Genomic DNA, 16,501 nt, shown 5'->3' on the forward strand with positions numbered 1-16,501 from the left:
TCTAATGAGGCAACAGCAGTTCATTTACAAAAGCCAGTCCAGCACACAGTGAACCAAAGGCCAACCAAATGAGGAAACAGCCATATTTCTATCAGCCATCTTTCACACAGAGCTTAGGAAACTCTGTGAGCTTGGGTCTCTGTGGAACAAAACGGAATCGTTAAGGGTGCTGGTTTTAATCCCATTAGAGCCAATAATCAGAATTAACAAATACTGTGCAGTTGAGCAAGGCACTTAAACCCCCAGCAGCTTCAGTGGAAGAGTGTTGTTGTACTTGGCAGCTCCCAGGTGGGAATGAAAAAGAGCATGTATGATTAGACAACAATATTGGGATAAATGAAGGTATATAAACTACTTATAATATATATAATTTCATATTTTATGGACACAAACCGTTTTGTGCAGGCTGATCTGTCTTTAAGGTAGTTTACTGAAGTGTAATTGTACATCTGTGTTCCACATTTGGCTCAAAAGCCCGTTGTTTTTTTGCATTTGTCAGATCCGACTTACAAAAGTTCAAAATTGCTAAAAACATTTCGGTCAAGTGCCACAAAGCTTAAAGTTGCTGGTCCAGATACTTGTTTGGCATTTTGGCCTCTTAGATAGGACAGTACAGCGGTAGACAGGAAAACAGGGAAGAGAGGGGAGAGGAATGCTCCTGAAGCATCAGGCCATCAGGGTGCCGCCAAACACGTTTAGTTTAAAGTTTAAAGTCCTATCATTTTCATTGAGAGACAAATACTTCAATGTTACTTTTTAGTAGTGTGTAGTGTTTTAGTAGAGGTAATATTTTGCCTTTAACTAGTGCCTTGGGTGATGAAATGAGGAAAGAGAGAGAGGAGCCTGTCATGCAACAAAGGTCCCTGGCCGGAATCAAACCGGAAACGTTAGGGTTATGTGAAAAGCATCTTAACCATTCGACTACCAGGACACCCCCAGTTTAAAATGGTAATTAAAAACGGATTACTAAGATTCAGCACTGCACTTTTCTGTCTTTACAGTATGTGATTCTGACTTTGTGTAATGTGAAACGGGTCACTCATTGCAGTGAAATCACAAATGATTATCACCAACAGTGCAGCTACTACTTTCATCCTCTTTTAGCTTATTGTTTTACAGCACATTTACTGTATGTCTCGGTCTCATAAAACCCCTGCAGGCTCTGATGAACCTACTGTACACTACCTGGTCAGCACCAAATGGCAGACAAAGCTAGCATGGCAAGGATTATCACTGACTTTGGCTGAGCCGATGGTATCTTATCTCCTTTTCCTCTACGACCAATGTGCTCTTGAGCAACAAACCCAGTGTTAAAGCACGTAAAAGCAAACAGAAGATGACTGTGGTTAACACTGGGAGATTCTTGGGTGTGAATGTTTAAAAAAAAAAGAAGGAAGGCGGTGCTGCGTAAGAGTCCTACTTGGCCAGTAACCCTTCCTTTAATAAATAAACCTTAAGAAAACACACACAAACACTCAGTCACGCAGCCATAAGGCATAAGGTGTTTTTGATTATAATGGCTGATGGTTTACCTTCACACTGTTAGAATACCAGTTTTACTTGTAGGGAGAAACATGAGCATCAGCCACTGACTTGTATTAAGCTTTAGCTTCAGTATAAATTTGACACATACTTGGACTGGTGCTGCCGTGGTTCTGCATGCGAGACCTACACTTTATATCTGCACCCGCAAGCACACGATTTCTTATCCTCCAGAAGAGAATATTTCTTTCAGGTTGCAGCATGTTTTAACATCTCAGGACAGGAGGTGGATGGGGTTGTGTGTATCTGTGTGTGTGTTTGTCTGTGTGTGTGTATTTGAAGCGGTTGCGAGGGCATTCATTTCATTCATCATTGACAGGAACTAAGAAGTGTATCACTCCTTACAAGTCTCTACAGTGTCGGAATTTAAACCTCCTCCTCGGTCTTTCAGAAGAGTCTCGGTGCCGCTATCCAATACGACTTCAGTGGGCAGATGAAAGCGGAGACACAATGAGCTTTGAGCTTGGCGCCGATTATCGGTTGGTTGTGCGGTGAGCAATATAGAAATTTGGGCTAGTCGCCATCAGCTAAACAACACAAAAAAATATACATTTAAATATTTATGTACTGTCAGCATGTTGGTGTATCAGAGTGCTCCTGTACATGTGTTTTGTGTCTTTACCACTGAGATACAGTATATTTGTACGTTTCAAACTATAATAGCAAACATTACCTATTATTCCAAGCAAAGAAGAGATCGGCCATTTAAAGCAGTAAAATGTGTCACTTTTGCAGACAGCTGGTGGATAGTCTGTTGGCTTTACTGAGCTGTGATTTACAGGAGGAAACTGTAGTAAACATTAGCTATTGGTTGACAGATTTCATTTGGAGAGGACAAAACAGACATTGAAAACATAATAAATCAAAGTCAAAATCTTAACTAGCAGAAAATATGACACCCCTTGCTCTCTTCTTGTAGCCTTGATTGTGATGCCATGACCTGCTTAATATTACTATTATAATGCAATCTTGTAAGAGAGAACTTGCAGTTAACTTCACTGACTGAATGTGAGGCCTCCCAATGCTTTCTGTGCTGTTTTGAAGTGAATCTGTCTGAGACTGATTTTAAAACGTCTTTAACTGAAACATTCATATAGGAACTGTTGTGATTAACATTAATCAAATTTTGGCTAATTTACAAAATAAGCCAAAATGCAAATCGCTCTAAAATACTTTATCTGTACCTTTCCGAAGGACACATGTTTGCATCAAGGACATTTCTGTCCGCATGCGGTATCAGTTACAGGTATTTTCATCATTAATTAATTATTGTTTTCTGATCATTTATGAAATGTCAAAACATAATGATGAATTCCCCATGTTACCAGAGGACAAAGTGATGTCTTAAAATGACTTGCTTCGTCAGCCCAGCAGTGAACAAATCTAAAAGGTATTCAATTATTCATATAAAAAGGAGAAAAGCAGCAAATCCTCACATTCGGCTTTGACCAGCAAATGTTTGGTTAAACTGACAGACGGACCTGCTTCAGTAAATGTCGTGATCACTTTTAGCACTTTGACAAGAGCACATAACTGAGCTCGTGTTTAAGAATACAATATTTGCAAAAGAGAACAGTACAGGGACAAGCTCCTGAGCCTTTTTTGGTGCCCTGTTGCATTCTCTAAGTGTGTACTGCAAAATGTCGGCAGGTTGTTAATTGAAACAAACTCATGTCTAAACACTTGGAGACACAGGTGACAAACCCTGAATAATGGATCTTGTGAAGAGAAGGGTTTAAACAGATTTACAGATGGAATGGAAGGATGTTTCTGAGTCAGTACAGGAAGTGAAACTGAAGGACAAAACAGTGCCTTTGAGCGCCAAGTGAAAGAGGACTAGCTTCCTTTTAATAGCACGTCTGGGAAAATACTAGCACCTGGACAGATGGTGAAAAGGGAAAAGGGACAGAGAGAGAGAAGAAGAAGCATGGATAAAGCTGTGACAGATGCGTATTAAAGGGTGTGACAACACAAGTGAGTCTGCTGCGAATACCAATGTTGTGTTTCTTTCTGCTTGATTTACTAATCTTCCCCTTGGCATTTGTTTTATTTCTTATTCTCGGTGAGTTTGCTGTCCTGATTCTTTTGCGGTTATATTATCATCAGCACTGTTCTGTTTTATTACTTATTTATGCTGTAACTGCAATATGTGTCTCTATTTTCATTTAACAGCTACACATACTAATTATACAAGAGCACAGAAACAAGGTAAAAGTAAACACGATAATGACAGAATAAAAAATAATGGGACAGGAAAGGCTGGAAAGGAAAGAAGATAAAAGAAAAAGAGATTAAAAAAGAGGGATCTGTGCTCTGTAGAGAGGTGAGCAAGAGCAATAGGTGTGGTTGAGAAAGAAAACAATGGCGCCGCTTAAAGGAATGATCCCCATAATTGCCATATATTTTAATGTCCATGTTGTGATCCTACATGACTTCTGCAAAGGAAGTGATGCATTTGATTTCTGGTTTATTTGGAATAAACAGGAGAAGAAGAACAGGTAGTTAACAGGAGCTGATAACCACCGTGGATGAAATTACAGCAAAGAGAAACTACAAACTACAAAAATATATGGGACCAGCAGAAAATCCAAACACAACGTCACATTCCATACATGGGAAGTGCAGTGTAGAAATTCAACAGCATTAAGCATTTACCGACTGTAGCATCAAGAATAAAAACTAAAAGTGGAACATTTGGGGACAGAGATGAAAGTAAGGAGGAATAGGAGAAGAGGGGACAAATCCCCTTTGTTACAGTTTCTCATAAACAACCAGAGAATCTCCAAATAAGCCTCCCATAAAAATCAAGAATAAAAAAAGACTCATGGCCCTAGTTCATGTTTCTATGTGTATCATCAGGCAACCTATTGTTTTTCCAAGAATTCATATTGATATTTTGTGTTTTAGAATTTAGCGTATTCAGATACAAGGCAGCAAGAAATGTTTGAGAGTTACAAATGTGGGCTTAAGCAATGTGTTTGAAATGTATATCACACGACTGTATGAAAACTCACATACAAATAAAACTGTTATTATATTACATCAGACAAAATCCTTCAAATGACTAAATCGAAAACTTTAGTAACTTGTTCATTTAACTACAATTTTACAAGATTTTGTAAAATATAACATGACATCATATACAGTAAATAACATATAATTCCACTGAAAGGAATAAAAAACTTTGAATTACTGCATATTTGTTCTTTGAGTGGTGAACTGATTTTCTTTTTTTAAATAAACAACTGTTTTGTCCTAAATGTCATCATTGTCAAAATGTGACAGCTGTGTCTTTACCAAGTATCAAAGGCTAAGGAACCAGTCAGAAACTGGTTCTGTTGTTAAGCTATCTGTTGTTTTTCACTTGCCATGGTTTTTCAACCTTGGCACAATAATCAATCCAATCCTAACCCAGCAGGTTAATAGAACACATCATTTCACAGAAATCGTCTGAGCCATATGTGAATATGTGAACACTTGCAATAATAAGCAGCCAGCTGAACTTCTTTTGTACTAGCAAAGACTAAAACGCCGATGATGCCTTGTGGGGAAAGCAGGGAACTAGCTGCATGCTTTGTCACACCGCGGGGACCTGCTTATTGCTGCTGGTTGCTGTTTCTCGTGTTGTTTTCTGTGATAAGAATGATCCCTGATATGATCTGAAATGTCCTGATGTGAGCCTGCGCGGATCCATGTTCAAAGCTGTGACGAACTAGGAGAAGAGTCTCAGCCATGACTGACACCACAACACTTTACCTGTCTAGCACATTCCTTTGCTAAATTGGTACAAATTGCACTCTGGAGGGGACAAAGTCTTAAAACAGGGAGGATGAAATGTGGAGGGAGGCAGGCAAAGGAGGAAGAAAAAGAGAGAGAAAGGGAAGGAGGGAAGTGAAACTTAGAAGAGTTTACAAAAGGTTTGTTGACAGATTCATAGCTATTAGCAAAGAGGTCCTTCATGCAAAGTGTTTCTCCACAGGTCAAGAAGTCAAAATGGCGCAGGTCTGAGGCACATCCCGAGACAGCAAGGGTCAAGACTATCGAACAGAGGATGTGACCCAAGTCGGCTAAACGTAAACAATATTATAATGAGTCCTTTCTGTTTACTGGCATTCTCATACATATTCACGACTGAAAGCAGGGCCCACAGGCCGCTACAGGCTGTGCTCAGCTGCGGTCAGTGGATGAAGCAAGGTACTGAGATTTTTGCTTGTGGTTTTCTTATTGTCAGAGTTTCAACTTTGTCACCTGCACAAAATCTAAAGTTGTGTTATCATTATGTATATGTCAACAAATACATCATTTCTGAAGTATGTGGTCACATTGAATCTCTACATATAGCTGTGAACCACTCCACAAGTATAAATTGGCCAGTTAAGGATTATTTACTTCTCTCTTTTTCTGTTCCTGTCTCTTTACAAAAACAGTGATATTAAAACGAAAGAGGAAATATTACATCACCTACATATTTCTGATTGCATGATGGGAAACAACCCTGTCAGCACTGTGGAGATTTATTATGCTAGGTATCAAATAATTTAAATTCTATGTTCCACTTTTTAAATTTGCAAAAGGCAAACATTGCAGATAAAAATCTTTTTCTCCTCAGTTTTGTTCCGATGAATATTGCAAGCTACAAAACATTTTACTTTCCAACAAAGTAAGGTTACAAAGACACAAACAGAACATCTCCAACGTCTCTGCCCTTCCAAACATGCAGCGGTCAAAGCGAGGTCAGGGCTAAGCTAACAGCTTGAAGTGACCAATACCTGCAGTGTCAAAGGTGAGCTATCACACCTAAGGGCTTCGTGTGATAGATTTATCTACGCTCAGCTAATTTACACACCAGGAGGTCAAAAGGTCGGCTGCCTCTGGTTCCACCGCTCCATGACAGCATGACAGCTTGTGAAACAAATCTCATGTCCAAAGTTATTTACCTTGTAATTACATTGTAACAGGTTAAAACACAAGGAAAGAATCACATGGCAACAGCAGATGTGCATACAAAGCCAAAAAGCCAAGAGGCTTATCACATGGCTCCTCTTAAATGATAAAAGATCAGTTGATTTCACTATTGCATTCTGTAGTACTTGAAAGCTTGAATGTATCCTGTTCATCTGACCTTTTGCAACATGCTGAATGGGTGTAACAATATTTTGTATTATATTCAGTTCTATCATTTTTCATCTATATAATGTCATTGCTTATTTTTGGATGAGGCGTAAGGTCTCCAGAAAGGTTCAGAGTTATGGCTAGGTTTAGGTTTATTTATCTTATTGTGTCATACTAAGGTTTAAATTACTCTAGGTTTTTGCTTTGCAACTGGACTGGGTTAAGAACACTCAGGCTCTTTACAGGAAGGGCCAGAGCCGCCTCTATTTTCTGAGGAGGCTGAGGTCCTTCAACATCTGCCGGACAATGCTGAAGATGTTTTATGAGTCTGTGGTGGCCAGTGTTATGCCGTTGCATGCTGGGGCAGCAGGCTGAGGGTAGCGGACGCTAACAGACTCAACAAACTGATCCGTAAGGCCGGTGACATTGTGGGGGTGGAGCTGGACTCTCTGGCGGTGGTGTCAGAGAGGAGGATGCTGGCCAAACTACACGCCATCTTGGACAGCGTCTCCCACCCGCTCCATGACGTGCTGGTCAAACAAAGGAGTACCTTCAGTGGAAGACTCATACCCCCAAAATGCACCACAGAGCGCCACAGGAAGTCATTCCTGCCTGTGGCCATCAGACTCTTTAACTCTTCCCTCTAAGTGTTAGTCTGTATGACCCTAGGTCATTAAACTGGACATTGATCATTAACATCTTTGCAATATTTGACATAATTGTGCAATATACTCTTTTCAGTTTAATTTATTTATATTTATTCATACTTCTATTACTGATGTGCAATATCCACCGTCTCATAATCATCTTAATAAGCTACACTTAACAGTACATGCACTATAACTTATTACTTATATTATTACATTGTATTATTATACCGTACATACTTATCGTCAACCGGTAATCCACTTTGTACTTTACACTTATTTTAATTTTATACTTATACCCACTTTGTATTTAATTTATCTGACCTGTATTATAGTGTATTATATTTTTTTGCTTAGTACTTCTATTCCTGTGTGCACTGACGTGATAGGGAGCTGCTGTAACAAAAGAGTTTCCCCTCGGGGATCAATAAAGTATTTCTGATTCTGATTCTCAAGAGAGTATCAAAGATGTTTTAAATAGCTTCCCAGAGACAAAAAGAACAAATTGTGACTCTCGTGACTCCTTGATGACAATCCAGGGCTTTCTACACTTAGAAATAATGAGAAAGGGCAACCGGCACCTCAAGCTAATAACAGCGAGCACCTAATTTCTCTCCAAAACATGAAAGTGGAGCAAGCTGATTAGGGTGCAGCTGCAGATTCCTCTGAGCCCTGGAAGACATTTCTGATCACACGTCTCCTGTCAACCTGGTCACATGACATCTCTAAACCTGAATCAAACACCAGTCTTCGTTTTAACCTGTGTTTAGAATACGGTCTCCTAAAGATATTAGCTTGGGTTTATCACATGGGAAAAAAACAGGCAACTTGAACATAAAAAACAAAACAATGGAAATGTGAACAAGAAAAGTGAGTATTACCAGCACACGCTCTCTCTTATTAGCTGTCACTGGGGAGCCCTTTAGCAAGGCACTGAGTTGCAAATTGCACCAATGAAGCTTCTTGCACTGCTCCCAGGTGTGAGAATGTCTAACAATATAAATGTGAAGCAGGGTGGTGCGGTAAATACAAAAAAAAGGTTACATGCACTGTCATAGGTACAGTTTGCAGGGGGAAAATGGTGCAATGCTACAAATCTAAAATTAGTCAAAAGTATCAGGCCAGAAAAATATTTTACAAAGTAGGATACAAATGAATCCTGTGTTGTTTGTTGTTGTTGTAGCCACTTCTGCCTCTGGAAAGGAAGTCTGCAGCTGTCTGACTGCAACATGCTGAAATTATCTGGCTGGACGAGGCTCAGTTACAAGCTTACAGTAGATTAATGCACCTCATCACTGTCAAAATAAATCTAAACAAGGACAGGAAAGCTTGTGAATCACTGCTAATTTCGGCCTCGTCTTAAGAGTAAGAAATAAATGGCTCTAGATTGCAGAAGAAGAAATACGGCTCTATATCAGAGGTGCTTCTCCAGTCAGCATCAAAGACGACTGTCGAGTCTGTAAAGGTGCCACATTCCTTTGAAATCTAATTTATGGTAAGATTGGGGCTAAACTACTACTCCTGATTTGTCTTCATTAGGCTGTAAACATTTCTTAAAAGTTTAACTCTGTATGTCTCCAAGGCATTCTTAAAGTTTCATCTGTCTATGCTATTGCTCTGCTACTATGGCATCTTTACTGCTATTCCCATTTACTGATGCTATTACGACTATACAGTAAGTCTCAGCCTGGGGACTGTGGTTGAGAAAGTTGGCTTTCAGGTTTCAGGTTGTTGAATCTGACATGGCAGAAAATTATTTGTATGTAAATGTCTGAACAGCCAGAAAACCTGAACGCATCTAGTGAGGAAAAGTCCATTTCTCAGGGTAATTACACCTTAATGTAATCGTAGAAAAGGTTTCAGTCGTAGTCATCTGGACACTGTTTTCAGAATCAAGACGTTTCGGCTCCCATCCGAAGTCATTCTCAATTGTGAAAATGGTCTGAGAACTCAGATGGAACACTCCTGGACGAATGAGGGACTACACCGACCCTAATGTCATGTAATTTTGATCACAGACACCATTTTTCAACCTGCACATCTAATTGAGCTATGAACGAAAAGGAAGGAAGGAAAAATGTCCTTCTGAATGTTAAGAGTTTTCAAGAAGATGCAAAATTACTGCTGGAGAGTACGGAGCTGAGCAGGTCAGTTGGCCAGACTTCTTACTATAGAAAGAGACCTAATACCCCCCCCCCAAAAAAATCACAGCAAGACATAAAGACACCATGCATCTCGTTGTTGTAATGAGACTATTATCCACAGACTATTTTTGACAAAAGAATGCTCTAAATTAATCCATAATGACACAGGAACGGCTCAGTATGACATGCGATAAAATCTGATTGCTCCCATTAAGCAGTGAGCAATGAGAACGGTGCCCGAGCGGCAGGGTTACCACCAAGCAGACGAGCAGTGATTTTGACACATGCAGAGATGGAAATCTGACTTTTCCTCTGTTTCATCAGTCCACACACTGCTGGGAAAATTGTCTTTCACGGCCAATGGGGGAAAATATGAAAATAGCAGGCGATTACACACCACAGGTAGCTAGTATCCTTACATTTTAGAAAAACCATGACAGGGGAAAAAAAGAGAGGAGATAACCCATTTGGTGTTTTCTGACAACTCATAAATTTAGTAAAATCATTTGAATCATAATGAGGTCATTGGAAGTGTTAACATAACCTGGAAAACATACCTACATTGATATGGTTGGTTATCTGAGGTGGATTTTACATCCTAATTTAATTCCCAAATTCTTTACACTTCTTTGTTATTTTTAAAATTATTATTTTTAAAAAATGAGACATTTCCCACCCCATCCCTTGCTCTCTGAGGAGAACATGTTGATGAGTGTGTTATTTTCCATCATCAATCATCATCACTAAAACAAATCATAAACTCTGAAAGCATCAGCTCTGTTTGGTCTGGTAGAACAATTTCCTCTTTCCATTTTGTGCCATGAAGCAATCCAAAAGTGAATGCTGTACTGCTCCTCAATTACTGATTTATGTAAAAGAACAGATGATCCAACCTTTGTGCTGTTCATGAAAGTTCCATCTGGTTTTTGCTCTTAACACTTGTAGCACACTGGTAGCAAGAACTAGAAGCACATGCTAACTACGGAGAAGAAGAAAAAGCGTTCCACCTACAGAAACTCAAAGTGCATCTACAGAAGAAAAAATAGACATCACACTCATGCCACACGGTTTCCTTGACAGTGCTGATTGATTGACTGGAGTGCAGTGCAGAAATACCTCAGAACAACAAAGACAGCCAACTTGAATCTAATTATTTAGTAACGTAAGACTTGTTAGCATGTAAACATACACAGTCTGGTGTAATTCTGCTTTTGGATCACTCCCAACAGCTGAAGGAGAGTGAGTCAAACTCAAGACCCTCCCAAAAACTGTTCAGAGACGGACTGCTGGCTTCAGGGCTATAATCCATCACTGTGACATAATAATGAGTGATTTAAAAACTTTGTAATGTCAGCAGGCATGAAGACAAACTGTATTTTACAAAGGAAACCTCATCTTAGAGGCACTGGTGCATCATCTTCGGACCAGGAAACATTTGTTTAACTTGTCAACAAAAATATAGTATTATAATATGCACTGTCCAAAAATATAAGCTTTTTTAAGGAGTGTAATCCTCACTTTACTGAGCTAGCTGCACCTCGGGTCTAAAATCTCCACCAGCCTAGTAATAAATGCTTATGAAATCTCTCAGTGGCAGATGAATCACCACCTGCCACAGTTTTTCAGACAAGATAACATTTACAAATTGTGAATCTTACTTGCCTTACAGTCCTTCAAACAGTGAGTCAGTCAAATCAAAGCAAATCAATGAACTGGTTGAATCTGAGACCCTCCGACTGATAACAAGCAACATTTGTGTTGATTAAAGCTGCATATTTGTAATTTCTACAGAAGTGAAGAGTGAACACTCTCTTTCTTTCGAAGCTTATTGGCCATATTGCCGACATTTGTGTTGCTTAAATTGTACAAGTAAACCATTTGTATATTTAACAGTAAATCTGTTATTCTGCCTTCATAATATGTTATGCACGACATAACAAGAAAACAGAGTATATCAATTATTCTGGATTTCGTTGCAGTGTTTTGTTTCACTTTGACATCCATTCTCAGCTGAACCAGATGAGCTAATTTAGGATGCTGTCTGGAGATAAGGTACAGTGGTGTTAAAAATTGTGAAGGTGATGTAACTTTGTCATAAGGTGATATTAAACCCTCCCAATGTGTTGTGCAGGTTGTACAAGCGACAAAACACCTGTCACCCAAGTGCTGCTGCGAGTTCTTGTTAACATTATTTTGACAGGTACGTCGCCACCTCTGGGGACTGAGTTCACACAGAGCTGCGAAAAGGCACTCTGTGTGTGTTTGTGTGTATTTGTGTTTGTGTGTGTGTGTGCGCGAGCGAGAGACAGACAGGCAGACACAGAGGGAGAGAAAAGAGAAAAAAGATTTTGATGTTCTTTAATGAGAACTCTCACAAGACTGAGAAAAGGGAGCTAAAACCACAGGTCCACCACTGGTCTGTACACACAAAGTATATGCGCACACGCAACTATAGCGACACTCGCACGTATATATGTGTGTGTGAGTGACAGAAAGTGTGAGGAGAGGAAAAAACGTGTCATTGTGGCTTCCACTGCTCATGCTCTTTTTCTCCTGCACACTCCAAACAAGCTGGAAACAAAACATCTTGCACGATTAGTCCTTTAAACTTGAGTTTCATCATAAGGTGTGCAAAAAAAAAAAAAAAAGGAAATATCACAAAAAAGTATTCGTATAAGATGTGAAATAACACTAATGCATGTTGCTGTGACAATATGGCTGTTTTGCAGTGACCTAGCGGTTTTGTGGTTAACCACCATTGATGTCCAGTCATTTTTGGATAATTATTGAAACTTAGTGACATTCAGAAATGTATTTGCTTTGGGGCAGAAATACACGTAAAAAATGTATTTTCATAACATGCTCCCCTCATATGCTAAACTTTCACATGGATGGACCGTGAGCAACTGTGAGCAGATCCCATGTCGCAGGCGCAGTGCGAGTTTCATACTACGGACAGGAGCCAACATGACTGGCTGCAGGTTTTATGTTCATAGAAACTGCAGTAAGAGCTTGTCGAGATCGCTGTAGTTGCCTGTTCTTTAACCATCTCTTTATTTAGACCAACTTTTACTCAGGAGAGGTTGGTAGTCACTGAAGGCTACAGGAAGCTGCCGCTGGTTCACAATGAAAGCCTTAAAGTGGCTGACCAGTAGAAAGCTTTCACTGTTATCATTAAAATCTGTTTCGTCAAGTTTTCATAATTTACCGATAAAAGACAGAAACAAGCACAAACAAGCAAATAACAGGACCACTGTCATCACAATCCCAACAAACAACAAAAACTAAATTAGATGCCTTGTTTGTCAATTGAGGGACAATGGGAGAAGAAGATGACAGGAAGGAGGCAGACAGATTGATGGCCAGGAGAAAATGTGTTATTCGAACAAATGGGCAAGGACGAATAAAACCCATCTGCCAGTCAAATAGGCAAAGATAAAGACCTTATCAATGAAGAAAACGAGTAAGAAAATACAAAGTGAAAGAAAATGAAAGAAGACAGAAGAAAACGGGAGCAAAAGAAAGACAAAAAACAAGAAAAGATGGAGATACAGTGAGAATAGGTTCAAGAAAGATGGAGAGTAGGAGAGGGAAAAGGAAAGACAGAACAAGAACAGGAGTGAGCTAGAGAAAAGGATGAAGCTGGTGTAAGAGAACGACATAGATAAAGAAAGATATCGGGAAGGGAAAAACAAGGAAGAAGGAAAGAAATACATAAGCGGCAAAAGACCAACAAAGAGATAAAAAAGCAAGTGACAGATTGAGATAAAAGACCAAGTAATGAGGAAAAAAGATAATGGAAAATATGAGAGAGAAAAGAACCAGAAAGAGTGAGAGAACGAGACAGGAAGTGTCTTTTCTCTCTGCTAAATCTGGAGGAGAACAAACTGACAGTGTGACAGTCAGCTCTGAAGACCCAGAGGAAACTACAGTCGACCAGCTGTTTACAGCACGGAAACAAAGACTGAAACACACAAACAAACAAAGGGAAAAGGAGAAAATAATTACAGCCATTGACGGATACACTGGATGGTTTTCCCATGATGGAGTGGAGAAGATGGAGAACGTAAAGAGTAAAAAGAAGAGAAACCATATTTACCGGCATAGCGCATAGCATTTATAGGCCGGAAGGACCGAACAAAAGAAGAAATAAAAGACAAAACAGAAAATAATCACAAATCATAATGTGCTGAGCAGGATACTGCAAATGAGCTTCCACACTCGTCTAAGCACTTGTAAGTTTCAGTTAGTTAGAAAACACTTGAGCACAGGTGTGTGTAAATGTTTAGCATGTTAGCCAAATTCCCACTTCTACTGGTGTACAGGCATAAAATCCAATACAATTACAGAGACGAATTTCCAAAAGTGTTTGAAAGGCCTATGACAAACACAAGCTTCATATACTTTAAAACAAATAAGAAATTGTCTTGGAAACAGAAGTCCATGTTTATGTGAGCGTATACTTATTGTCCAACCATCCAATGCATGGAACCTGTTCAGACGTACCACAAGAGCGTGCATGTTTAAGACCATCACTAAATCCTACTTCATGAACAAGAAAAATGCAATCAACAACGTGCCTAGGGTAAAAAGGTGTTAGAGCAAAAGAAAAGTATTTATGACCAACAGAAACCATGCTATTCCACACAAATCATTTTCCACAGACACACAGATGACCTATTTTGTGTGTTGCTACATGTAAGCTTAGTGATCTTAATGCCCTACAATCTGGATGAAATCAGTATGGCACTGATATGTAGCCTGCACCCTCGCACACATCCCTCAGCTTAGTGTCGCTGAGCTTATTAATGACTGACTTAATGAATAACCATTTGCACCATAACGCAGCTAAAAGTGCACCAGCTCCAAACATCTCCTTTAACGCGCCTGCTCGTTCAGCAGTGTGCAAATCTGAACAAAGCAAAAATATTCCCTTTTTCCACTGTTTCCAATCAGACATCCAGATGCGAACACAGCATTGAGCGTTTCCATACAGCTGCCGTCTTACTGTAACCCTCCCCTGGTCTTTCTCCCTGTTCTCCCATCTGTCTCCCTGCTTCACTTCATTTCTCAGATCTAAACGAGGTTGTCACAGTGTCAAATAGAAGATGATGGAGCTTCAGCTGCACTGAAACCCCTCCGCCTTGTCTGCCCCCCCCCCCTTTGCTGCCTCTCTCTTCTCCTCTCTGGCCTTCCCAGTGCCCTGCAGATGATTAATTGGTTCCTCATTCATCTTTATTTGTGGCGTAGCAGATTGACATCACATCTAGTAGCTGTTTGTAAATACTGATGTGTCCCTCTTCTTCCTCTGTGGCCTGTTGAAGGCCAGTGTGTGTCAAAGGCTTTCCAATAGCTCAGGCATGTGTTTTAAGTCTCTGATTCAAGCCTTGTTCGTGTCTAATATCACATATACAAGCGTTACAACAATGGGAAAACAGGAATTATGTTACTCATGTACCATTATTACTCAGCCACAAAGTGCTAAGTGTAGTTTTGGGAACAACTGGTAAATTTATGCTGCGTATTATGCTTACAGTAAATCTCTACATAACAAGCATGTATTAATGGATTTACCTTGGTTTTAGGAGGCCACTTTTGTATTTCATCACATTTCACCACATAAAATGTTCAGAAATTTGTTTCACACCCTTATTCTGCCCCACATATACAGTGGTGTGAAAAAGTGTTTGCCCCCTTCCTGATTTCTTATTTTTTTTGCATGTTTGTCACACTTCAAACAGATCATCAAACAAATTTAAATATTAGTCAAAGATAACACAAGTAAACACAAAATGCAGTTTTTAAATGAAGGTTGTTATTATTAAGGGAAAACAAAATCCAAACCTACATGGCCCTGTGTGAAAAAGTGATTGCCCCCTAAACCTTAATAACTGGTTGGGCCACCCTTAGCAGCAACAACTGCAATCAAGCGTTTGCAATAACTTGCAATGAGTCTTTTACAGCGCTGTGGAGGAATTTTGCCCCATTCATGATCATTTTTGCCCAGTCTCTTTCTTATGGTGGAGTCATGAACACTGACCTTCACTGAGGCAAGTGAGGCCTGCAGTTCTTTGGATGTTGTTGTGGGGTCTTTTGTGACCTCTTGGATGAGTTGGCGCTGCGCTCTTGGGGTAATTTTGGTTGGCCGGCCACTCCTGGGAAGGTTCACCACTGTTCCATGTTTTCACCATTTGTGGATAAAAACTCTCATTGTGGTTCGCTGGAGTCCCAAAGCTTTAGAAATGGCTTTATAACCTTTTCCAGACTGATAGATCTCAATTACTTTCTTTCTCATTTGTTCCTGAATTTCTTTGGATCTCGGCACGATGTCTAGCTTTTGAAGATCTTTTGGTCTACTTCACTTTGTCAGGCAGGTCCTATTTAAGTGATTTCTTGATTGAGAACAGGTGTAGCAGTAATCAGGCCTGGGTGTGGCTAGAGAAATTTAACTCAGGTGTGATAAACCACAGTTAAGTTATGTTTTAACAGGTGGGGGCAATCACTTTTTCACACAGGGCCATGTATGTTTGGATTTTGTTTTCCCTTAATGATAACAACCTTCATTTAAAAACTGCATTTTGTGTTTACTTGTGTTATCTTTGACTAATATTTAAATTTGTTTGATGATCTGAAACTTTTAAGTGTGACAAACATGAAATAAAATAAGAAATCAGGAAGGAGGCAAACACTTTTTCACACCACTGTAACTACTGAAGTGCCCTTGAGCAAGACACTGAAACTCCCCCTTTAAACATTTGTTTTATTTGCTAGCGACAAGTCAGTATTGATGAACACTGGACCAAATGTGACATTTATTTCCATTAAATTAACTTATTTCTGTATTTTCCTCCCCTCCCTTCAGTATCAACCACTATGCCACCTCTTTCTCTTACATGCTGCAGTAAACACACACAGAACAGGTTAAAGGACTCAGTAACTCAGGTGTGGTAGCACCTTCAACCTGCACCTCCAAAATTTGACAGTTAAGATGTTATTTATTTACACACACAATTTTCATTATTTAATAAAAGATAAATCCTCTTGAGTAAATTAGTT

General features: G+C 39.5%; 1 protein-coding gene across 8 annotated transcripts in view; it reads right to left on the reverse strand.

Moving 5' to 3' along the window:
• The window catches only part of LOC122864185 (collagen alpha-1(XIV) chain), a 216,780-nt gene that overhangs the window by 165,962 nt on the left and 34,317 nt on the right, over positions 1–16,501 (reverse strand). The gene's annotated exons all lie outside the window — the stretch shown is intronic.

Source organism: Siniperca chuatsi, linkage group LG17 (genome assembly GCF_020085105.1).
Source record: "Siniperca chuatsi isolate FFG_IHB_CAS linkage group LG17, ASM2008510v1, whole genome shotgun sequence".
NCBI lineage: Eukaryota > Metazoa > Chordata > Actinopteri > Centrarchiformes > Sinipercidae > Siniperca > Siniperca chuatsi.